Source organism: Sander vitreus, chromosome 19 (genome assembly GCF_031162955.1).
Source record: "Sander vitreus isolate 19-12246 chromosome 19, sanVit1, whole genome shotgun sequence".
NCBI lineage: Eukaryota > Metazoa > Chordata > Actinopteri > Perciformes > Percidae > Sander > Sander vitreus.
The window spans coordinates 14,062,496-14,085,726 of NC_135873.1; the positions used below are offsets into that span (position 1 = coordinate 14,062,496).

Consider the following 23,231-nt stretch of genomic DNA (forward strand, 5'->3'; position numbering starts at 1 on the left):
TACTTACTCGGCAATAAACCTTTTTCTGATTCTGATTATTTTCTCAGTGAATTTGTTGTTTTGTCTATAAAATGTCAGGAAATGGTGAAAAATGTCGCTCTGTGTTTCCCAAAGCCCAAGGTGAACGTCCTCCAATGTCTTGTTTTGTCCACAACTCAAAGATATTCAGTGTACTGTCACAGAGGAGAGAAGAAAATGCACATTCAATCAGAGAATCTTTCTCTCTTTCTCTTTTTCGGGCAAAATGTAATTAAGCCCGGTTGTGTCTGTTGTTTAAAATACTCTTGATGACGGTCCGGAGGGACCGAAACGTTAGTTTTCTGTAAATAAACGGTGACGCAACAGCAAGAGCAGAGTGCAGGATCTTTTTTTCCTTTGTTCCTTTTCTTCATCAAAAATGAGTCAAACCGATGAATCGATTATCAAAATAGTTCATTCAATAGTTGACAACTAATCGATTGATCTTTGCAATCTTGGTATTATATACAGTCACTATTTTACACCTGTGTGACATTTCCAGTGAGTGCACTGTACACCAATGGGACAGTGTGTAAGCAGTGAGTAGCTGGGAGTGTGCGTATATCTCTCTGTATTATGGCACATTTCCATCAAGTCGTACATCTCACACAAAAAAAAAGGAGGAAAAAAACAAGCCGTGCGACAGTGTGAAATGACTCGAGACCTGATGTATAGTGTTCTATATGTGCCCGAGGAGCTGTAAGTGGCAATGACGGGTGGGGTGTCGAGGGCTGAGGCTGAAGTGTTGGAGTGGAGAGGCGGAAGGAAGGAAGGAAGGAAGAAAAGCTGTTGAGCTGTGAGGAGCTAAAAAAAAGAAAAAAGAAAGTCCAGTCAAGTGATGGAAGTGCCGACAGGGACGGTGGAAATCAGTGCCTCATCACTATATTGACATACACATCAATGTGCACATACAGACAGCAGGAGAGACTTTGATGAATACAAACATGAAGGCACACGCACACACGCACACACACACACACACACACACACACACACACACACACACAGTGATATTGATGCTGTCAAAGCAGACGATGGGGGACTCTTTTCTAGTTTAAACAGTGTGTGTATGTGCTGATGAAAAAAACACACTTTTTGTCCACACTACACCGATTGTGTTAGTGAAGTAAGTTGCTTTTCTGAAGACCTCCAGTTGTTTGAGGTCAAACCAAGAAACACTTTGCGCCTGGGAAACTCTGACCAACCTGATTCCTACAGCCTTCTCTCTTTTTGTGAAAGGTGCCTGCTTTGTGCAGCTTATAACAGAAATATAGAAATGAAAAGACAAATGTCAAATACGTCTTGCAATACCTTAGGCAAGGAAAGTGAGAGAGATGGGTGATCTCTGCTCTTCATATCACACCTGCCGACCAAATGGAAATATTTCTCTTTTATTGCTCGCACATCTAATGGTGCCCGGGCAGGCAAAAAATGTCTGCAGAAAGATCTGAGTTGAGAGAAGAGGGTTCTTGACGGTAAAAAAAAAAGGGAGAAAATTCAAATGTCACCTAATCCTTTTCTCATAAAGTACCCGGAAAGGGATTCAGTCCGGCCCTTTGTTCTCTTGCTTTGTAACACCTTGAATGGGATGTTCTGTAAAACCACGGTCGGGTAATTGAAAAGGTATTTGACCCTCCATGGAATATTGTGCATATTGTTTTCTTGTTTATATAAGATGTGTGTGTGTGTGTGTGTGTGTGTGTGGGTGCATCCGCCCCCCCCCTCCCCCTCCCACAACACACACACATGCAATATGTATGATGTTTAAAGTGCATGAACCTGGAAAAGAATCATAACATTCACAAGAGTTTTCCACATTAAGTTAACTTCCCTGGGCTTCTCTCCCTAATTGACCGTTGGCTAAGCCCCTACCCTGAAAAGCGATTGTCAAATCATAGCGTAGCAACTGTAACTAAGCACGGCAGGCCTGTCAAGCTTTGAATTTCTCTGCATGTTGAAGTGGTGCAGGAAGAGCCACACTCTGTGTAGGAAGAGTGTGGTATAGGATAGGAGGGATAGGTAGCTTTCGCCCTCGATGTTTGCACACAACATTTTTTATGTAGCCATCAAGTGAATATTTGAAACCCCTCCTCCCCCCCTCCTCCCCCCCTCACACTCCTTACAGGGTTTCTCGTTTGAAATGAGTCAGCTGGAAACATAAAAAAAAAAGTCAGCCAGTCGTTTCCAACCAGCTCATGAAGGTAATATCTGCCAGCTTCATTTCAGCTGAAAAAAGAGACGGTCGGTGCCTAGAAATGAGAAGAGAACAATTTCTACAAATCTGAACGACCCATTGTTGTTAGAAGGACAAGATTTAAAGAACATATTTCCGGTGATGAATCGGCCCCCCGTATATATATGTACTGGGCGAGTATGGGAAGCTTGACAGGCATAGCAAGAGTAACTAAGGGGACTGGGGCTTAGCAAACAGTCAATTATCTCTTAAGTCTTCCTATTAAATCCCTCATCTCCCAGCCTCCCCCAAACCTTCATTCAATACTGTCCACTCACCATCCTCCGTGGGCACGTAGACATTGAGGTAGAGGCAGTCCTCGCTCTGGTTCTGGATGTAACCCGCCGCCACGTCCAGGTTGTCTGTGAACCACACGGGCAGCATAATCTCCGGCAGCACGCCGTGGACGTTCTGAGGGCACACGGGGGCAAACTGGGTGGCGTTGCGGATCTCCTGCCAGGATCCCGGGGCTTCGGGCGGCTGAAAGCGGCGGTCGCCGATGGGTGCCGTGGCGTAGGGGACGCCAAGGTACTGCTCCACAGGGCCCAGGATCTCATTGTTTAAGTCCTTCTTGATGCCTCGGATCTTGCCGTAGTTGGTGGTGACTATGGGGTGTTTGGAAGGGTCTATCTTCTGGCTCGAGGCCAGGCTGAAGAGGAGGATGAGGCCTAGCACACCCATTAGGCACCAGTCTGTCATGAGACTAAGGGGCCGCGTCCTGGACAAAAAACTCCGCCGCCTTTGTTTACTCAGAGCAAGTGGAAGGGGGTACATGACTGGATTCATACTGTTCAGCCACCTGCTTCTAGTCTGTTTTGGAGCACTTGAGTCTTTTTTGGAGAGAATAGGGATTATGACCAACACTCTGGAAGGTAAAGCATAAGAGGGGGATTAAAAACAAAAGCAGGCAGAGCCTGACAGACTAAAAGGAGCTTTTACGGAGGTCTGATCAAGAGCGAAGGTGAGATGGAAGGCAAAGCAGTTGCTGGGCGAGAGAAAGGTCCTTGGGGTGCTGGAGAAAGGAGGCCGGGCCCCTCGGTGTGGGATGTCAGGTCAGTGTTGATTCTGAGCAACAAGGAGCCGAAACGCTTCCCCAGCCATGGTTCTGTTGCGTTCCATCCCTATTGGTCTTCTATCATCCAGATCATTTGATTGACGTTTCTTACAGCCACTGAATTCTGCAGCATGAGACAGGGGGAAGAGGAGGGACGAGATATAAAGGACAGCGACACATCCAGAGAAAAAAATAAATAAATAAAATAAAAACAGAAAGAGAGAGGGGGGGGGGGAGGCAAAGGGGGGTGTGGGAGAGAGAAAGATAAGAGAGAGATTATAGTTTATCTGAAGCAGAAATATATTCCATTAAATGTTGTCAGCACAACGCTTCCCCTTCAAAAGTTGCAGAGTGAAAAATATTTCCTGAAATGAAAGCGGTGGAAATGAAAAGACAGTATTATTGAGATCAAGTACAAACAAAAAAAAAAATTTAAGAAATAAAAAAAAGTCTCATTTTGGGATAATTTCATGTGGCCATTAACGTGTTTCGCTTCACATCATTACATCACAGACGGAGAAGCGCAGTTCTCCGGCGTGTAGAGGAACTCAGGAAATGCAGTCCTTGTGACCACATTCTACCTCGCCTGGTTTTTGCAGGATTATCTAACCCGTGGAAATCGTCATGTTCTGTATACTCCATGTATTGAGTGCACATTTCTACACAACCCTCCCTATCTTTTATGCATGAAAACCCTAAACTGTCCTGGTCTGACCTGCATCCCGAATCCCGCTGGGTGAACTGTGTTTAACCTGCCAGCTTAGCCCTAACACATCTCTGCAGATAATGTAGTGCAGCTGATGTAGTCACACCGCTATCATCAAGTCTTCCTCTAACAACACTGCAACTGATGCCTCAATACTTATGGTTATTAATTTCCTAAAGGCTGCAGTGCTGGTTCTGGAGGTAAAAAAAAGTACAGTAGACAGTGTAGAGTCGAAGCAGAGTAGAGGCTAGAGATTAGGGTGAGCCTTTCACTGCCCAGTAGGGTCAAAAGTCAATAACGTGCGCCTCTAAGCAGCTTATAACAACCCGGGAGACTTTTGGGCTACATGCAGAGCACAGAGACACACACAGTAAGCCTTAATTGACCCACACATGAATGAGTGTCCACACACTGTATACTCATTCATGTAATCTAATGTGAAAATGGGCAAATCCTCATGTAACAGACCCAGTCAGAAATGCACGAGGCATGGGTGAGATTATACTGTCTAAATAACATTGTTGGGTGGTGTTATGTAATGGTAAGGGGGCAAACACCCTGGCAGTAATGAAGACTGTACAGGAAAAACAAAGGAATCTCTTTTATGTTCACACACCGACACCCACACACACACACACACACACACTCTATTTGCGTCTTATCTGATTTTTAAAATTCACCGTTACCTCTTTCTCTCTTTCACGCTCTCTCTTGCTTCGTCACCATGCCATAATTGTCCCATTTAAAGTCATCATTACCGCATTATTGCATTGCCTGCACCCACTGAAGCGCCTCTATGTATTTTGTTGTCTTTTTTTTCCTATTCTCCCACTGCCAATAAAGCCATTTGAATTTGAAAGTATGGGAGTTGAGTGCCCTGAGGCAAGACGGCAGATAATTAGAGTATATAGGCTGATGAGCAGGCGAGCGCTCTCACTCACACTGATGTAAGACATACAAATAAGAAGGCTCATTCATGTAATAATAAAAGGTTCTTATGTACCGTACAACAAGCTATTTGAGAGGAAGATGTGCTTGCGGAGGGGGGCAGAAAGTCCTCTCAGAAAGGGGTAATTGCCAGCGAGTCCGTAAAATCTGCAATCTTTTGTCATCATTGTCTTCTTTTGGTACAATGTGTTCAGCCTAAATATATTGGTGCCCGCCTTTTGTTCCTCTGAGTGTGGACTTTGTTGTTCTACCCACGCGCCCATGTGTGTGTGTGTGTCTGCGAGTGTACCCTCTCACAGAGAAGCGGGCAGCAAGATGTGTGCTCTAATTAAACCAGAGAGAGTCTAGAGGCCGGCCGGCTTTGCGCTGCGCGCAGGGACGAGCACTCCACCCACCCACACACACACACACACACACACACATTTACCATTAAACTTTCATCCATCAAAACACATAAAAGAGACTGGGAGATAGAAGGCCAGAGATGAAGGCAGAGAAATAAAGGAGCAGGGATAGCGAGAGACAAATCAGAGATGAGAAGTGAGAATGTAGATGGAGAGGAAACAGGTCCTGGTGATAATGAAAAGCTCCTCTCTGGTGAGTAGAGACCCTTCAGAGTGCTTGAGTAAGAGCCACATGTGGCGCTGCTTCACTGACCCTGGGGCCTCTTAGAGAAGTGGACATCTAAAAGATTCCCATCCTAAGGCCCACGGAGGGGGCCAACTCGACTGCTCTCGCCCTAAACCTGCACCTCAAGCCTGGGCAGACACAGAGGCCAGCAGAAGCCCACACAAGCCAGAATCAGAAAGGAAAAATCCATGGCTCTGGCAGGCGTGAGTGTGCCTGGAGGGACCTTCAGATTTTCGGGGTGCATCAAGTGTTAAATTGCTAATTGGCTCAATTAGAAGGCCTAATTAGTCCAGCTTCGCTGTAAGCAGTAGGGGAGCTTAAGTGATTGATGAAGCAGAGATGGAGAGACAAAGTGGGGACTGATGGGAGAAGAGCTGAGCATGGACACTCCATACAGACATACAGGATAGATACAGTATATACACTGGAGTGTGTGTGGTATTTGGAGTGCAAGTAGCATACACTATCACACTGACTTAAAGGAATGGGTTCTCCCGAAACACTGTATCTCCGGGCATTCGCACAGCACTATCACACACATGCACACTCGTCCATGTCAACAGGAGAATGTTTTTCCTCAAACACAGAGAGAAAAGGAGAGAGAAGGAGAGGGAGGGGGGGGGACCACACGGGTCGTCCAGTGGCAGACCATCAGTGTAATCCTCATCTTTCCCTGCACCTGCCCTCTCTCACTCGATGCATCTCATCTAAATGTGTTCAACCGAAAAACCTCTGGAGGACAAAGCAATACAAAGGATTCTATTTGAAATTTTTTCACCAAGCCCGTTTACTGCAGGCTGTACTGCTACAGGGCTGGGGGACGCTGTATACAATTGAGGATGAGCACAAAAACATGCAAAACAATGGTGAAAATGTTTTCCATGACCAGACATTATTCAAATTGGGTACAAACTGGGCCTTTAGCAAACATTTCTATCCACAGCAACGTACAATCTGTAAGCAGCGAGGTGTCCAACCTGCAAGCTCTTGCTCTCATAGACCACTGTGCCGTTCATCATTTAGAGACGGCGTGGTCAAACTAGGACCTAAGGCTGTTGGCCAGAACCCAACCTGTTAGACATTTTAATCTGCCACGCAAAACTCTAAGTGATACAATTTTGTTGCTTAATATGTTAACCTGACATGTCTCCTGTCTGTTAACAAATTCCAATAGATGGTGCGGTAATTGTCTTATTATTAGGCCCACGGCTAGGCTATAACAATGTCACCATTGCTCAGTACAGTCAATATCCACTCTGCTGCTGCAATGCCGAATTCTGAGAATATAACACAGAATGGACAGCTAAAGACTTCTCAGTAAGGTGGAGAAGAAAGCAGGATGATTGATCTGTCAGAATCTGTTGAAGAGTACAACATCTGACATCATTTTCCCGGCAGCTAAACTAAAAGGGAAATAGGGAGCTTAATGTCTGGTATATGTCTGAGTACTCCTGCTTTAGATATACTTAAAGGAATAGCTCGGCATTTGGGAGAGACTTTTTGCAGAGGGGCAGATTAGAAGATATTACTGTCGTATCCGTATGACTAATATGTGCTCAGCCAAGAAATAGTGCAGCATATAACCACCAGGAAAAACGCAGTATGTCTTTTCTACACTTATTACACAGATATGAAATGTTAATAGTGAGCTTTAGAGGTGCTGGTAGGTAATCCCCTGTTCCAGTGTTTATGCTAAGCTAAGATACACTAGCTGTCAAACTTATTTGGCCACTAGGGGGCAGGGGAAACAATCTATAAGCACAGCATTGACATATTATCATCAGTTGATATGGCAACGCTGTTAGCAAACAGTAGCCTAATTACTAGGGCTGGGTATAGGTACTTAATTCCCTTTAAAGCTTTAGTGCGTTACTTTTTTATATGAATGAACGTCCGTTACATTTAAGCCATTGCCAAATTAGTTGACACAAAGCTAATTAAGACTTTCATTTTCAGAAAACTCTCTCTGTATTTCTCAGTATGACTGTGTTTAGAAATTGTTGTCGTCCGGCGACTTTTCCGCGCAGAAACTCGAGTGAAGATCATTACCTCTTCTGAAGAGTCCGTCATGTTTTTTTTAATCCCCTGTGTCCTCCTTGGCTACTAGCAACTGTGTGGAGGAGGGGTGGGGGCGCGTGCGCGCCCACGGAAGGCTTGTGTCATGTGAATGCAACAACAGTGGTGTTGTCATTACTTAGAATTCCTCGTGGGGGCGATAGAAACTACGCACTATAGCTTTAAGGTATCGACCGAAATATCCCAGTCGCAAGTAGTATCAAAAGGTTGCCAGTCAAACGATAAATGCATTTGATCCTTTTTGTACCCAGGTTTAGAAAGAAATGACTATTTGTATGTTTTGGTCAAAGCCAATCACTGCAAGCGTTCTTCAATTTAATATGACGTGTGATATGCCCACTACCAGAGCAGCTAGTAACTCAATGCTTCCTGCTACATGCTACATGCTGGTTATTGAATGATAATAAAGGTATCAAATGAAATACTCTATTGGTATCTGTATCACCCTACAAATAACACATCCAGATGGACAGATATTGGAGCGGTATCAGTCTTCTCCTGTACCTCTCGTCAAATCGAAAAGGCGTTTTACACAAAATGTCGAACTATTTCTTTAAAGTAAAGGAACATGAAACACACTGCTCAACGTGATACTTACTTACAGTAACTATGCCATGTTGTGTGTGTGTGTTGGTGACACATTATCTATGATAATTATGATATAAACTGATTTAAAAACGTTGCAGTAACACAGACTATGTCTTGAAACATCTAATTGACAGTCCCAGCTAAGTTTTAGAATATACTGCATAATAGATAATGGATAATTGGATTGCATTACACTTTGCAGGTGTTTTTTTTTTTCTCTTTCTTTTTTACTATTGTGCCTTTCTCTTGTGTATGTGTGAACATTTTCTCCCTCATTAATTACAACATGGTCTCGCCAGAGATCATAGTCCACAAATTATTAATTGTCCTTTATTCTGCGGATCTCTACTTCAAAACTGACACCAGACTTTGATGTTGTTGCCATGACATGGAGAGCTGCTTCACTGCTCATATTAAAGAAAAGAATTAGATAAAGTGCTTATGATTCCATGTTTTTTAACAGCAGGCCCACTTTGTTATCTTTAATTGCTGTGAGGAGTGTTCTGCACCACTTTAATGTGCTGTGACAAAGGCTTCCTCCAATTAACCTGCCGTTAATCTTCCATGTGAAGGCCATGTCTCTGCTCAGGGTGACTGCAGTGTGATCACTGAGTGTGATTGAAACTGCACCTCATTTGGAAAAGGAAATAGGCATTGTTCCTTTATGTTTCTAAAGTCTGCGTGTCGATTTGGATTAGATGAAGTTGTGTAATTAACTCATGTATAAATCAAACAGGAAATGGTGATTCGTGGAACATAGTTTGATGCTTGAGCCTTTTCATATCCTACTATACTCGTTTATGTTTTGCATTTGGCTCTTCTGCTGGACTTTACAACAAAGTAAGACATGGTTTATGAGTGCCGGTACCGATATTAACACCCTAAAGATAAACCTTCTTTTCATTCAACAAAAGAAGCCAACTTTCTCGAATGTTAAATGTTAAATTACAAGACCAAGGTTGAATTAAAATCAAGTTTTGATTTGAATGAAGAACCATTTGATTAAAGAATACGTAAAGACAAGTACAAATCTGATCAGAGATCAAGGTTTTCACAGATCCAAAAGAGACTCTTGGAAAAAACCTACCAGAACCTGAACATTAATGTTGACAAAAATGAGACTCAATCCGAAAGGGACCCGAGGACCGTAACCCAAGACGGGCCGAATCATAATGTGCCCCCAAAAAAACTAAAATTAACAACACTAATGCCTACTGTATTGGACCAAGATCCCAAAAAATGGACCCACGGAAAATCTACCCAAACTCAACCTGCAACAGTACTTTTTAAAAAGGTACCAAAGGACCATAAGAACCAGACAGAAATATACCCATAGAAAAATAGACCTAACCCAAAATACAGTGGACCCAAACACAACTTATAACAGAACACTCCATCATTTAATAAGCAGCCATGGTAAAAAAAAAAGAAGGACCAATATAAATTCATCACTTCAGAGAACGCGGGTTTCTCTTGCAATGATTATGACACACCAACACATTCTACTCACATCGCGTCAAAAAGCGACGCTTGGTCAGGTGCCTTTGGCGTTTGTAATTGACGTAAAAAGTCTCCGTTAGCGTCATATTTAGACGCTCTGGGTCGGGACTCATGGCATCGCTATTTGACGCTCTTGGGACTCGCGTCTAGCCTTTGGAGTCATATTTTGACACTCTTGGTCGGGAGTCTAGGTGTCACTTTTTCACGCTCTGGGTCCTGTGTTTTTTGACCCATCCACCACCACAACCAATCTCCCTATGCAGATTATCGGACTTTCATACTACTCACTACCGCTGACGCTCTAAATACTACATCATGTAACAGCGCCCGTGGTTGAGCTGTTGCTCCGCCCGGTGCGTCCCATACAGACGCTAAAGGGGGATTTTTACGTCGGTATCTGACACTAAGAGCCACAGGCCAAGTGTCAGTATTTTACGAGTTGGGGCGTGAGGACGGGTTGGACACACCATTTGATCAGAGTTGTTAACTCAGGTATTAGAGTATAGTAAAACGTTGGCCTGAACTCCTGGCTACAGAACAGAACCCAACCTGGACCCAGTTACACTGAACACATTTTGGACTCATGTCCTTGGTCTTTCAGTTACAGGGAACCAGGAGGACCAGTGAAGACCTATACCAAATCTTCAGTGACAACTTACTTGACAATACTCAGTGCTACTGATACATTTTGGTCGGTATGGTAACATATCATGCTGTACTCTTCTCTGCTGTCTGTTTTTCTCAATAGACACACGGCTGTTCATTTGGTTTGTGGCTCTTTTGCTCAAATGTTTCCCCAGTTTTCCTCCAGTGGACAAATTTAGCCTGGAGATTGCAGTCTCAGAATCGAATCCATCACCATTCTGCCACATAGCTTACCGAGCACAATCTAAATCCCACCAAAACCAATTCCCCCCAATTCTACTCCAATACAGCCGCAGAACCACCCACTAAGTCCTCGCCTGTAATTGCTTGCCACCTCTCCCTCCGTTTTGTGTTTCCAGTCAGTCTGTCAGAGCACTGGGTTCAACTTAATGATAGATAATAACCTGACTTCACCAGCCCGGTGGTGCAGGAATTCAGTGCATGAAGGTAGCTGGACGGATGAGGGTCAGGAGGAAGAAAGACAGACCGGCAGACAAATAAAGACGAATCAAAGCAGCTGCATGAACAAAGTGCCTGTGTGGAGCCACGCCGGTGAACGCAAAAGAAGCAAGAACGCATAGGCTACAGCACATTTACCATGTCAGCCAAGCACGAACACACAAATGTACCCACGCACACAAATACATTAAGCTCATTATCAACTCAAGGCGTTCAAGGTCTGACGGTGTTTGAATCAGCTCATTTGTTTTTACATTTGCTAATTAATACATCAAGGCTGTGACATGAAAATTGGACATTTGAACGTCAATATGTCTTTGTGACTGTGTGTATATTTGTCCGTATGCACGTATCCGCGTATACAGTATATTTATGCAAAAACGTGAAGTAGTTTGTCCGTATGTCCGTGCTGTCGGTGTGTGCGCTGTTATCTGCGTGACAGCAGTTTGATGTGTTGATCGTAAAGTCATTTTGAGGGCATGGTAGAGTGGATGCTGAGTGGTTGAACAAAAAAAGGGCCGTTTTATCTCTGCAGATGCCACATTAATGCCAAGAGATGGGGCGGACATAAGTGTGTATGTATGTGTGTGTGTGTGTGTGTGTGTGTGTGTGTGTGTGTGTGTGTGTGTTTGTATGTTTTCCGTCCTGCTGACAGCCTCTATGTGGGCTCCGAATAGAAAAGAGCCGGCGGCCAGGTCAGTGCTCACTCTGGCTCTTGTCAATTGTGTCTCTGGCTCTTATTATTTATTATTTGTCAGCCCTCCATCTCTCTCTCACTCGGGCCAGAGTTCAACACATAGCTGAAGGGAGGATGTATGTTAGGAAGATGGAGACATATAAAGAGCAGACCAATCAACTAATATTGAGCCACATTGTTAGGTCATGGCGGTTATAAGCCTTCTGGTTTTTTTTGCAATAGCGTTTGAATATCACTTATCATGACCCCTCCAAAAGTTGGAGGCAGCTCACCATCACTCTACGCTATTATACAAAAGTCATTAGCGTCAATGCACATTTAAATACAAATTTCAAGCAACATTTCCTAGACTAATTTGCTGGAAGATTATTGTGTTGTAGTCCTTAGCAAAACCACAATTTCAATGAGTTTGTGGGTGTGGATGTTTAGATTGGTCAGATTCTGCAGTCCCCGTTCTGACAATGAAGCAAGAAACGCTAGTCTGAAATGATATTCCAATAATGTGTGGAGCAACTAAGCTCTACCCGGCCTTAGTCCGTGGAATTTTCTAGCTTATAAATAAACAAACATGCATGATTCTTTTATTGTTATCAATCAAAATACATATGAAGTAGTTTCAATGAAATTCTCTACTTTGAAGCCAGGTAATGTAACTATGCATGCATCTAGGTTTTCAATGGCGCGTAAGGATTTCATTGAGATACACGTATACATTTTACTTTAAATTTTATCTAAAGTTAAGTGAAGCTTATTATTGATACAGCGATACGGCTGATTTTCAAGTGAACAGATTAGCATCTTTTAAAAGATCAACCCGCTCTTCATCACACTCCTATAACACTATCATACTCAGGATGGATAGTTTTTTTTTAAAGTATGAAAAATCAATGCAGCAGGACCGGAGATATTAAGTCCTTGCCCTGATAGTAGTGTCTAATGTAGCCTTGAGCAGCTAGCCTCGAGCAAAAATGAGGAGCAGATTTCATGTGTTTTAAATGCACTTTGATGACTATATTTCAACTTGTAGCAGGTTTTAATGGGCCACAGGACAAATGTGTCCTTGGGGTGTTTGTGTCTGTTTCTCTCTCCCCTTTTCCCTCTCTGTCTGTTTTGTCGGAGCGGCGGAATGTAGGTCAAGGGGCGTGGCCAGGCGATCTACCTACCTGCACTGCTGCTGGCGATTCTTCCATCTCATCTGCCCAGCTGTTGCTGATTCTCCTAATCACGGCTGCAGTATTTAGCCCGGTTGGAACCTGCATTCGGCGCCAGATCGTTACGATTACCAAAGTGGTAACTTGGCTCTCTGTTGTTGAACTACGTTGTGACTCCTGTAAGTTTTTTGCCTTCCTTTTTGTTCCTCGTGCTCCGCACTCATCTGTTTCTCCTCTCTTCATTCAGACCGACACTACTACACCTGTTTGCCGTTTGCCGCTGTTCTACCAGCTCCTCGCCTCTCTGCCGTGCCACCCTCAGCTGGGATCCGTGTGAACGTTTTGGACACACTACACTCTGCTTCGCCCGCTGCTATCCTGTCCCCACCACCAGCGCTGAAAGCTGTCCCTGCCTTCGTTGCCTTTTTTTTGTGAACATTCATTAAAAGACACTTAAATCTTCCTCTTCTGTGTCCGTGTCGTGATCCTCTGTGTTCTGGGTCTTAGCCACAGCCTTAACAAAATTCATATATAAAGTGGCTATAAAGTTCCATTATTTACATGACGGCGTTATTGCGGGGATTTACATGTGAGATACCACTGCAGTAAAGGCAGCTCGACAACAACAGATGAGTCTATATGCATAAATATCGTACACCCACTTCAGAACATACAAAACCATAAAACTTTTCTGCCATGCTGAAGAAATCACATCGAACTTTACTAGATCTATTCAGCCTTTCTCTCTTTATACATTGTGCATTGTCTTCCCTCCCTCCCCAGACTCTATTCACACATTATGGAGGCTGACAGTGGAGGAGAGAATGGGCTGACAATACAGACAAAATGGGAGGATGCAGAGACAGAGGGAGGGCTAGACAGAGCAGGAGAAGAGTGTAGGGGCTGTCAGTGAACTTGTTGTTGACAACACAGGGATGTACACGCTTAGACATCAGTGTTGGGTAACGGCAGTGTGAGCAGGAAGTGTGTGTGTGTGTGTGTGTGTGTGTGTGTGTGTGTGTGTGTGTGTGTGTGTGTATGTGGAGGAGGGGGTGTTGGGGTTGCGGACCGCTGGAGCGCAAAATTGGAAACAATGTGTCGGCAAGAGTTAAAAGCAAATATTTACAGGGCTTTAATTTGCATTGGGAGCAGTGAGTTTCCGGCGTGGGTCAGTGGGTCTACGGCAGAGCTGAGGAACACGGAAGGGGCATGGGTGGTAATTAGACAGACAGTGGTAGATTAATCACAGGCTGACAGCACCGCCTCGCAGCCACACACAGACACATTCACAATCTGTACGCAGCGCCATCACTTAGTTTGGCTCGTTCGGCGAAAATACTCTGGACGTTTTCCTCTCACCCAGAGAGGGTGAGTGTATCCAGCTTTGACGAGCATACTGACGAGGCTTCGCTCTTATTTCTCTGCTAGTTCTTAAAACACACACACACACAGACTGCCCTGCCGTCGTGCTCTGATTACCTGCTTCTCCCTCTTCCTCTGTCTCCTCTATAAATCACTCGCTCTAAATTCCCCCTCCCTCCACTTGCATTAGGACAGCTCCTGAGCCGTTAAAGGACAATTCCGGCGCAAAACGAACCTAGGGGTTATTAACTGATGTGTACCTACTCTGTCGCTCTCGGGACATGTTTGCATGATAATCGAATGAGTTTGGAGCTTTAACGAGGCTACCGCAGACCGCTGGTTAGCTTACAATGCTAGTATTTGGGGCATGGGGACACTCAAATTAAATCGCTATTTAATACCACTAAAAAGGCTCGAAATATCACCACACTTTAACATTAGCATAACTAGGGTCCCTAAATGTGAACCGAAGCATTGACAACGTTGTAAGTGTACAGATAGTTTATTAAAAAGATAGATTATAAAGACAGTCGCGTTCATGTTTACTTGCGGGAGCCATCTTGGAAACCAGCCATGACTAGTCGAACGCCGTGCAACGTGGAATCTCCATCTCCAAAGATCCTCCAGTGGGAGCGTCCAGGAGAGGCAAAGGACAGAGTGGTCCTGCCCCAGGGGAAGAGCTCTACTGTAGGCTGGAGGACGGTGCGAGTAGGGGGCGAGATGTAGTAGTTGGCAGAGAGCGCTGCCATCAAACATGTTCCATGTATCATAAATATTTTACCATCTTCTAAGTGGTTTTGACCTTGGATCAGAGTACTTATACCACACTATGGGGGAGACGAGCAGTTTTACAACTTTTAAGAGTTTCTTACAGTGGTGAATAAATTGTGGTGTAATCTATATATATTTTATTTATTTTTTGGGCATTTTAGGCCTTTATTATATAGGACAACTGAAGATGTGAAAGGGGAGAGAGGGGGGGGAATGACACGCAGCAAAGGTCCGCAGGTCGGAGTCGAACCTGCGGCCGCCACAACAAGGACTGAGTCTTTGTACATGGGGCGTACCAGGTGAGCTATCCAGGCACCCCACTGAAATTTATTTTAAAAGGTCTAGTCTACGTGATCAAAACCCTACTTTATCTTTAGTTTGTTACAGAAAGGGACTTCTTTTAATAGTGAAACACCATCCAACACTCGGTTTTACTGTACATCGTCCATGATATGTCTGAATACTGAACAGGTTTTAATTAAAGCAATAATGTTAACGTTTTTTTGTAAAGGAAAGTTCCTTTAACTTCCGGAACCTAAAGGCAATTGGTTTCGATGACTGCTGCAATACAGATTCAAAGGCTTACAAGCCTTCTTGGCCATGTTTTACAATAGGCCTACTTTGCTCAGTAAAGGCCTAGTCACATTTTTACTTGATCCCTGCCAGCAAATCCACAGATTGCAGATTCTCCAGCAAGGCTCGTTGGTCGCCAACAGCAGTAGCTTACTAGCCTGGGAAAACCCTGACGAACTTCCGGCAAATTTGAGATTTGCTCTGCAAGTCAGTCTGGCCAAGAGCTCATTCAAGCCCATTTCCAATTTTCCAAATCGAGGCATCAATCACAAATGTTGAGGCGGGCTTTACACGATGAAGGTAGCACAGCGACGGAAAGCTGCTTTTTGTTACATTCAACATGACGGCCACCGAAGCGCAGCAACCCGTTGATGCTGCTGTCGCTGCTACGTCACCCGGATCGTTGGTCTGATTGGTTGAAGGACTATCCAATTGCGCCCAGAGGCATTTGAGCGGCGTCCGTTGGTGATGCCCCTTTGGAAATGGGCTGTAAATGAACCTTGCCCAGACCCACTCTCAGTTACAACTGAGAAGGGTCTGGTGTCAACCAGACTAGTAGCTCACTAACTAGCCCTGCAAGTATAGTCCCTAGCTTCTAGAGTCAAATATTTAGCAAAAAATGAGCAGATACTTTAATTCTAAAACTAACTATCTGTCAATAATGTACTGTGATGTACATAAATGTAGACCAAGACCTTAAATGGGGGTAAATGGAGGGTCACTTTTTAAACTGGGTGAGTTGGACGCACCAATGCACCAACGGTAAGGATTTAGCCCAAGGCAACATGGGGCCCAGTTTTAGAAAATGGCTACACCGTGTTTGTGAGACGGGGTGAATGAGGTGCAATTGAGCAAATGAATGCTGCTGAAGGGTAACTGACACGTAGAGAGCAACAGAAGCAGAATGGAGGGTACATAAGGACAAATGTTCCCCAAGCCAGGCTAAAGTAAAGCTGATGAATGTCAGTCGTAGCTTACAGCCAAGCAGAAACACTTTGTTTACAGTTAGACAGGGATTTGTGACCTGGGACAGATAAAAGCTTTCCATTAAAATATTGACTTAGAGGATAAGGAAGGTAATAGAAGCTGTGTAAAGTGACAGAAATCTGCAATTTTCCAACTGAGATGCCATCAAGGCTTGAAAGAAAATAGATATTAGGACATCAACAGATAAACTGAAAGTGTAATCTGAATTTGCAGAGTACAACACAGCAAATATGGAGAAGATACTGTAGCTGTCCTCAAACTAATGCCCCAACACAAGTTATTTTTGTTGCTCCATCAGTAAAATAAATGGTATCGTTAAAGCCTTTTTGACACTTGTTAACTAGTATTTTAAAGAAATGAATAAGACTGGGCGAGCTGCTGCTGGAGGCCATGTTGACTCACCGTTATGTTGTACTGTTGTGACAATATTAGTGTCTTTACTGGCTATAAGTGTTTTTTTATGTAAAGCACTTTGAGGAAGGTGCTTTATAAATAACATTGCCATTGACATAAGGTATGTTGCTTGTAATATTTGCGTGAGCCAGTAGGGCACGATTTCTTTCAATATAAATATTGATGTTTTCTATTCATCTAGCAATACTTAAACCCCTTAACAAACTCGTATGGAGCCTGAAACATTATTCAAATCCAAAGAACTTTATTTGAAATTCTAAAAGAGATTAAAACATTTCCAAAGATACCAAATATGTAGAATTTGAGATATCTAGAACATATTCATTTCATGAAATGTGCAGCCATAAAAGTCTTGGGAGTCTTGGGTTTGAATATTTCATTCAGTGTAGACATCGTAGCTTTAATGAATACAGAACATATCTGATATTGTCAGACAGTGTGGAAAAAAGGCAATTTTAACAACCATTAATGTACTCTTCAGTGAACTTTATATTTGTAGTACCGTATTGGTCCGAATAGAAGACAACCCTGATTATAAAACGAAAAAAACGTTTTATTTCTCTGATTCGAGGCTTTGTTCTAACGCCGCTGGGCACTCTCTCTCTCTCTGCAGTCAGTCAATCTCTATCTCGCGCGACCATATCTTTACCGTGCTTTCCAGCGGTCCTTGAGGCGCCGTCTAAAACTCTGCCATTTCAACCAGCTGTTTTTAACATTAAAATCAAATGGATTATGGATCATTTAATTTCTATAGTTTATAGCTGACTTTACCAGCTGACTTCTCTATTGGCCGTTGAAAAAGGAGACGTCCCTTACGTTCTAAAACCAGCTTCTGCGACTTGAACAGCTGAAGGTCTAGACCCCGATTATAAGACGTATTAGACGTATTTCCAGGGGGGGAAAAAATGTCTTCTATTCGGACCAATATGGTATTACAGTGCAGATCCAAGGTAAGTAGGTGTAGCTTTCGGATATGTATTATTTTTACAGTACAGTAAGGTTAAGGATAGATTTGGGTAAAGACACCAAGGGCCCTATCTCGCACCCAGCGCAGCGCAAAGCCCGACGCGAGTGTCTTTGCTAGTTTAAGACCGACACAGTTGTCAGTTTCCCGTCCGGCGCCCGCGTCGTTTAAAATAGCAAATGCACCTGCACCCATCTTTGCGCCCATGGGCGTTCTGGTCTTACAGAGAGGTGTGTTTAGGTGAATTCTTGGCGCATTGCTATCTTGAGGCAGCGGGAAGTGATCGCGCCATTGACCAACAAAAACCTGGTCTAAAGTCAATAGCACTGCATTTCATTGTTATTTTAACAGCAAATAAGTAAAACGTGCCTAGGCTTATGCACAGCGCGCACACTATGCTTGTTACACACACACACACACACACACACACAGGGAAGCGCAGCAGCACACAAACATGCAAAAGATTACAAATAAAAATATTACAAAAACAAAACACACCTATAAATGAATGAAGACACTAAGTACAACCCTTTTGAACCATGCGCCCGGCGCACAGACCCTTTTTTCCGCCGTCAAACTAGTAAAAGAGGCGCTTAGATTGTTAAAATGGGGCCCTAAGATTGTTATGAAAGCAGGATGGCGGGGCCAACCGAGGACGCGACACTGAGAAATGAAGTCAGTGTCATTTGGCTGGTAATGATCAGCTATGAACCTTGAGCGAGAGTGATATACATAAAGATGAATGCCACAGAGAGTGATATGGAGAGGAAGAGGGAGGGTTTGGAGCGCTGCCATCCTGATCTAGTTGTCCCTGACAGATGGCCAGTGAGACACACCAGCAGCTGATGTGTATGATCGTCTGCTTCCCAAACAAGAGGACACCTCAACACTAGTGGTGCTGAAATACATCATCACATCGACGCAGCGGGATGCAGACGTAGGCGATTCTGCATCGATGCAGTGACAGACTAGGGATGGACCGATACTGGTTTTTCAAGGCCGATTAGTAGTCGTTAATGAAACCGATAACCGAGTGAAAATGAAAATCTTAAAGTCAAAAATGAAGATTTTGGAATGTTACAAACTCCAACACAAAACTTTGTTTAAATGCTTTAAAAGGTGCACTATAAGTTCCTGCATGGTTTCAGCACAAGTTAATTTTTGTCTCAAATCGTAGGCATCTCTCCTTGATCCGCTAGCTGCCTGCCCCCTGAACACACTGTGAAAAAGCCCGGTCTCGGGAGACAACACAGGGGTCGTAAACGTCAAACAAACACTAGAGGCACAGGATAGGCACCAAAATACAACAAACCACGTTCCAGCCAAACACTGACAAGATGGTTGGTGGAGGGGGTGGGGGTTAATTTCAACATAATAGCCAGTAACAGAGAGTCAGATAGTGTTGTGGGCGGGAAATTAAGTCAGACTCAGTGGAGAGTGAAACGGAAGCAGAGGGACAGACACAGAACAGATAATCAATAATCGGCCAGGGCCAATAATTTTTTTTTTGCCTTTTGTCTGTCTGCTGTGTTCAGACTCCGCTACATTCAGGAAGTGTCTTTTTTAAGAGCAGATACAATAAAAAGGGGAGTTCATATATATGTATATATGTGACTGCTTGGATTTGTTGATGAAAACCATGTGTTGTAAGATATAATATTGAGGAGGGGACGCATTTCGATGCATCGTGATATCGAATCCATTTGATTCGTTGAAAGGATAATCGCAATCGAATGGTGAGACCAGTGAAGATTCACACGTCCTCCTCTCTCCACCCTGTCTATTTTGGTCTTCAGTTCATTTAATTCAGTTTAGGAGTTGGCACTGCATCCTTCTAAAGCCACGGAGAGGGTGAGGGATAAATATCAAAAGTAAGGCCACGGTGAGAGTAACCCCTCCGATTATAATCAGCATTATTAATAAGTTGCAGCAGCTTAACACTCTTCCTCTCCCCCCCAGATCTTCCCTCTCCTCCTCCCCCTCCGTTGGCTATTAACACGAGTGATGAATATTCATCCAGTGCTTTAATATATAGCTGAGCTCATCTAGAAGAGCCATGTTTGTTTTACAACTGGGGGAGAGCTGGAGGAGGAAATTTGGGCCCATATACTGCACATGATCAGCACAATAATATGGAGTATACTCTGTGTGTTATTTTCCACCCACAGGATCTGATGTGCATGATAATGTACGCATGCTGCACGTGATGCAGGGTGGTGATGGCGCAGTGGATATGACACATGGCGTTGGTGTGGGAGGTCTGGGTTCAATTCCCACTGCGATACATCAACCAATGTGTCCCTGAGCAAGACACTTAACCCCTAGTTGCTCCAGAGGCGTGCGCGTGTGTGTAGACATATGTAGCAATTGTAAGTCGCTTTGGATAAAAGCGTCAGCAAAAATGTAATGTCCAGTACAGTATGTTCTATATGTATACTAGTAAAGGCTGAAAATACTATTTTTGACTGATTGTTTGTAAAAATAAGAAAAGTGTCTGAGTCACAAAAAAAATCACTATCATCCAGAGTCACTCAAAAGATGCTCAAGCTGCAATGGTGCAAAACAGAGGGAAAAAAACAGACAATGGTGCCCAATTTCAGTGATGGAAGTATTGAATTAAATACCTACAGGTCTGAATGGCTGAATGAGGTCTGCAGCAAACACAACAGGATTTGCTGGCAAAATGTGTGCCTGCATAAAGTTTGAGTCTATTCCTGCTTCTCTGTCTTTCTTCCACACTTCCCTTTGCTCTTGCTCGCTTTTCAGCCGATGCTTTCTCCCCGTCCGATTCCATCTCAGACAGTTTGTCTTTTCCCTCCTCGCCATCTCTGCCGCGGTACAACTGCTGTAATCTGTTCCCTCCCTTTCCCCCTTCTCTTGATCCCTCCTCCTCTGCTGCTACTGTACTTCAGAGTGTGTGTGTGTGTGTGTGTGTGTGTGTGTGTGTGTGTGTGTGTGTGTGTGTGTGTGTGTGTGAGTCTGAGGCATGTTTGAGGTGCCACAGCAGTGCGGCGCAGCGCAGTGGCATATCGAACGCCGCCGCCTTTTCTCTCTCTCTCTCTCTCTCTCTCTCTCTCTCTATCCGTCACTCTCTTCTATCTCGATCTCTGCATCTAAGGAATCGGGTGTCTTTGCCCCTCGGCTCCCAAGGATATAATGAGGTACAAGTGGAGAGCGCCAGCTCCGACACTGAACAGAGACTGTAGACCGACTGAAGAGCGAGGCGCGAGGAGGAGGAGGCCTGAGAGACTTGTTCCACTTGGTGTTCGGGGGGGGCACAGCGTGTGTGTACATGTTAAGCGTATATATGTCCCCATTTCTTTGTTTCTCAGCCTGCGTGTTGCTCTCCCACCTGTGGGATACACGATACACTGTTCCTGTGCACCAACTGGAGCAATTACAAGAAAAGGTGTTTTTGTGTGTGTGCATGTGTGTTTCACTCATTATAAGCTTCTCTATCTGCACCCAGAGACACAGTGCAAAAAAAAACAAAAACAAAAGTAGGTTACTCTATTTTTATTCTTTTTTTTTTTTTCATTCCCCCAGCCTCTCACTTTTGTTGCCTTTCACTCCTTCTTTCCTTTGGTTGCTCAGTGGAGCAGCATGAAACATGAATAAGACAGTGCGGCATGTTTGATCCTCTCTCACAGCCCGTGCTGTAATTTGAGAGGGGGTGGGGGGGATGGGGCGTAAGACCAGTAAGAACCATAAACCGACTTTTAAAAGATGAGGCAAATCTAGACCGCAGCCATTAAGCCCCGACCCCGTCTCCTTCCACTTTCCTCCTATAACTGTCCCGCTTCTCTCTTTTTTTCTTCTTGCCTTCATTTGAGCTGGCTTCCTTTGTTTTGCCTTCTCTTCGGCCCTCACTCCCTATTTTCTTTCTCCCCCGGGTGCAATTTTCACTGAGATATATCCAACGCTCAATACTCATCTACTTTGCTCCTAAATCTTGGCGCCTGTGTGTGTGTGTGTATTGTGAGTCAAGCAGCAACGGTCCCTCCGACCACAAGGAAAGGACAAATCCCCTGCTCATGAACCCATAATCTTTATAGCTCCCAACAAGAATAATTGCCCTTTCAGGCCAACAGTAGGCACTACCACTGTCTATAAAGTCTGATTACCATGTTTGATTGCATAGTTTAACTTGATAGCTTCATTCAACAGCTAAATCATTTGATGTAAAATCAAAGCTAACTCAGTGTAACCTTGGACCACATGCTAGTGTGCAGACATGTTCCAAATCAAAAACTGAGCAGCAAGTGCTTAACTGCAAAAATGTCATCTTGGTACAGAACCACACTGCGTGCATTGTGGAGAAGCCACTCAGAGTGGAGTTTTTTATGAATCCCACTGCAGTCCTAGGGTCAGGTTAGGATAGCCGATTGGTCAGGGGTTAGGACCTGAACAAATCGGGTTCCGTTACCTCGCGCGAGCATGGACGCCTGGCCGAGCTTAGCATGTGAATGCTATTGAAAGGCGGGTCTTGCCTAGAACTGCAGTGGGTTCCATAATAACGCCTCAAAGCGGGATCACCCAGTCTCAGGGACGGCAGCCATACCGGCACAGTCCGAAACACCGAATGACACCACTCAAGATGGGGGAGTGATCCTGGATTATGTGCGCCGGCTGCTCTTAGGCTCTGTAATTAATTACAGTGGCCAATAATAATTAGGGCTGAGCACCAGCGAGCAGTCGCCGAGCAGAATGTGGAAAACTGGCGGTTGAGCTGGTCTGTCTACAGCCTCTGAGCCCTGTGGGCGCTGCCATGCCACGCTAGCACCTGCTCGCAAACTGCGGCAGCTTTCAGTGTTTGTGTGTGTGTGTGTGTGTGTGTGTGCGTGCGTGTGTCTGTGTGCATGTGTGTGGGTGTGCATGTGGGTGTTGGCAAGGGAGCTGGGTGACACGGGCTGTTAGGAAAGGGAGGGAAGAGGGGCACAGTGTGCTCTGACAGGGTGGCTGATTCACAACAATACGCTAGCGTCAGCCACTAGCCTCTTGTGCTTGCTGAACTGTGGCGCTGTGATTAATTCACTGGAGCTGGATCGCTTTGTGACTGGGAAACAGGCAGCTCCCTCGTACACACGTGCCGAGTGAACAGGTGTGTGAACAAACGTGTGCATACACAAGGGCCATAACATGGCAAACAAGTTCACAATAGCACACATTTTCAGAAAGCAAACACTTAATTGTTCACCCGCGGTCGAGTACAATGTAATCTTAAAGTACTTGTTCTTGCGCAGAAGTAGACTTGTGAATTTGTGACTACTGCACTGAACAGACACACAAGCACAATGAACACACACAATGCATTAAATATGAGCATACAGAATGTGTTTTGCTGAAGGGGCAGAGATTGCTGTCATGGAAACTCTGTGAAAGTGTGTAACTGTGTGCTGAAATGTCTTAAATTGTGTTCTTTGTTTATTAAGTGAGCACTTACCAACATAAGCAT

General features: G+C 44.3%; 1 pseudogene across 1 annotated transcript in view; it reads right to left on the bottom strand.

Moving 5' to 3' along the window:
* Positions 1 to 2,482: 2,482 nt before the first annotated feature.
* Positions 2,483 to 23,231, bottom strand: part of LOC144534629 (neuroligin-1 pseudogene) — a 78,163-nt pseudogene continuing 57,414 nt past the window's right edge. Inside the window, exon 2 of the transcript XR_013503580.1 lies at positions 2,483 to 3,429. The product of XR_013503580.1 is annotated as a neuroligin-1 pseudogene (transcript). The remainder of the gene's footprint in view (positions 3,430 to 23,231) is intronic.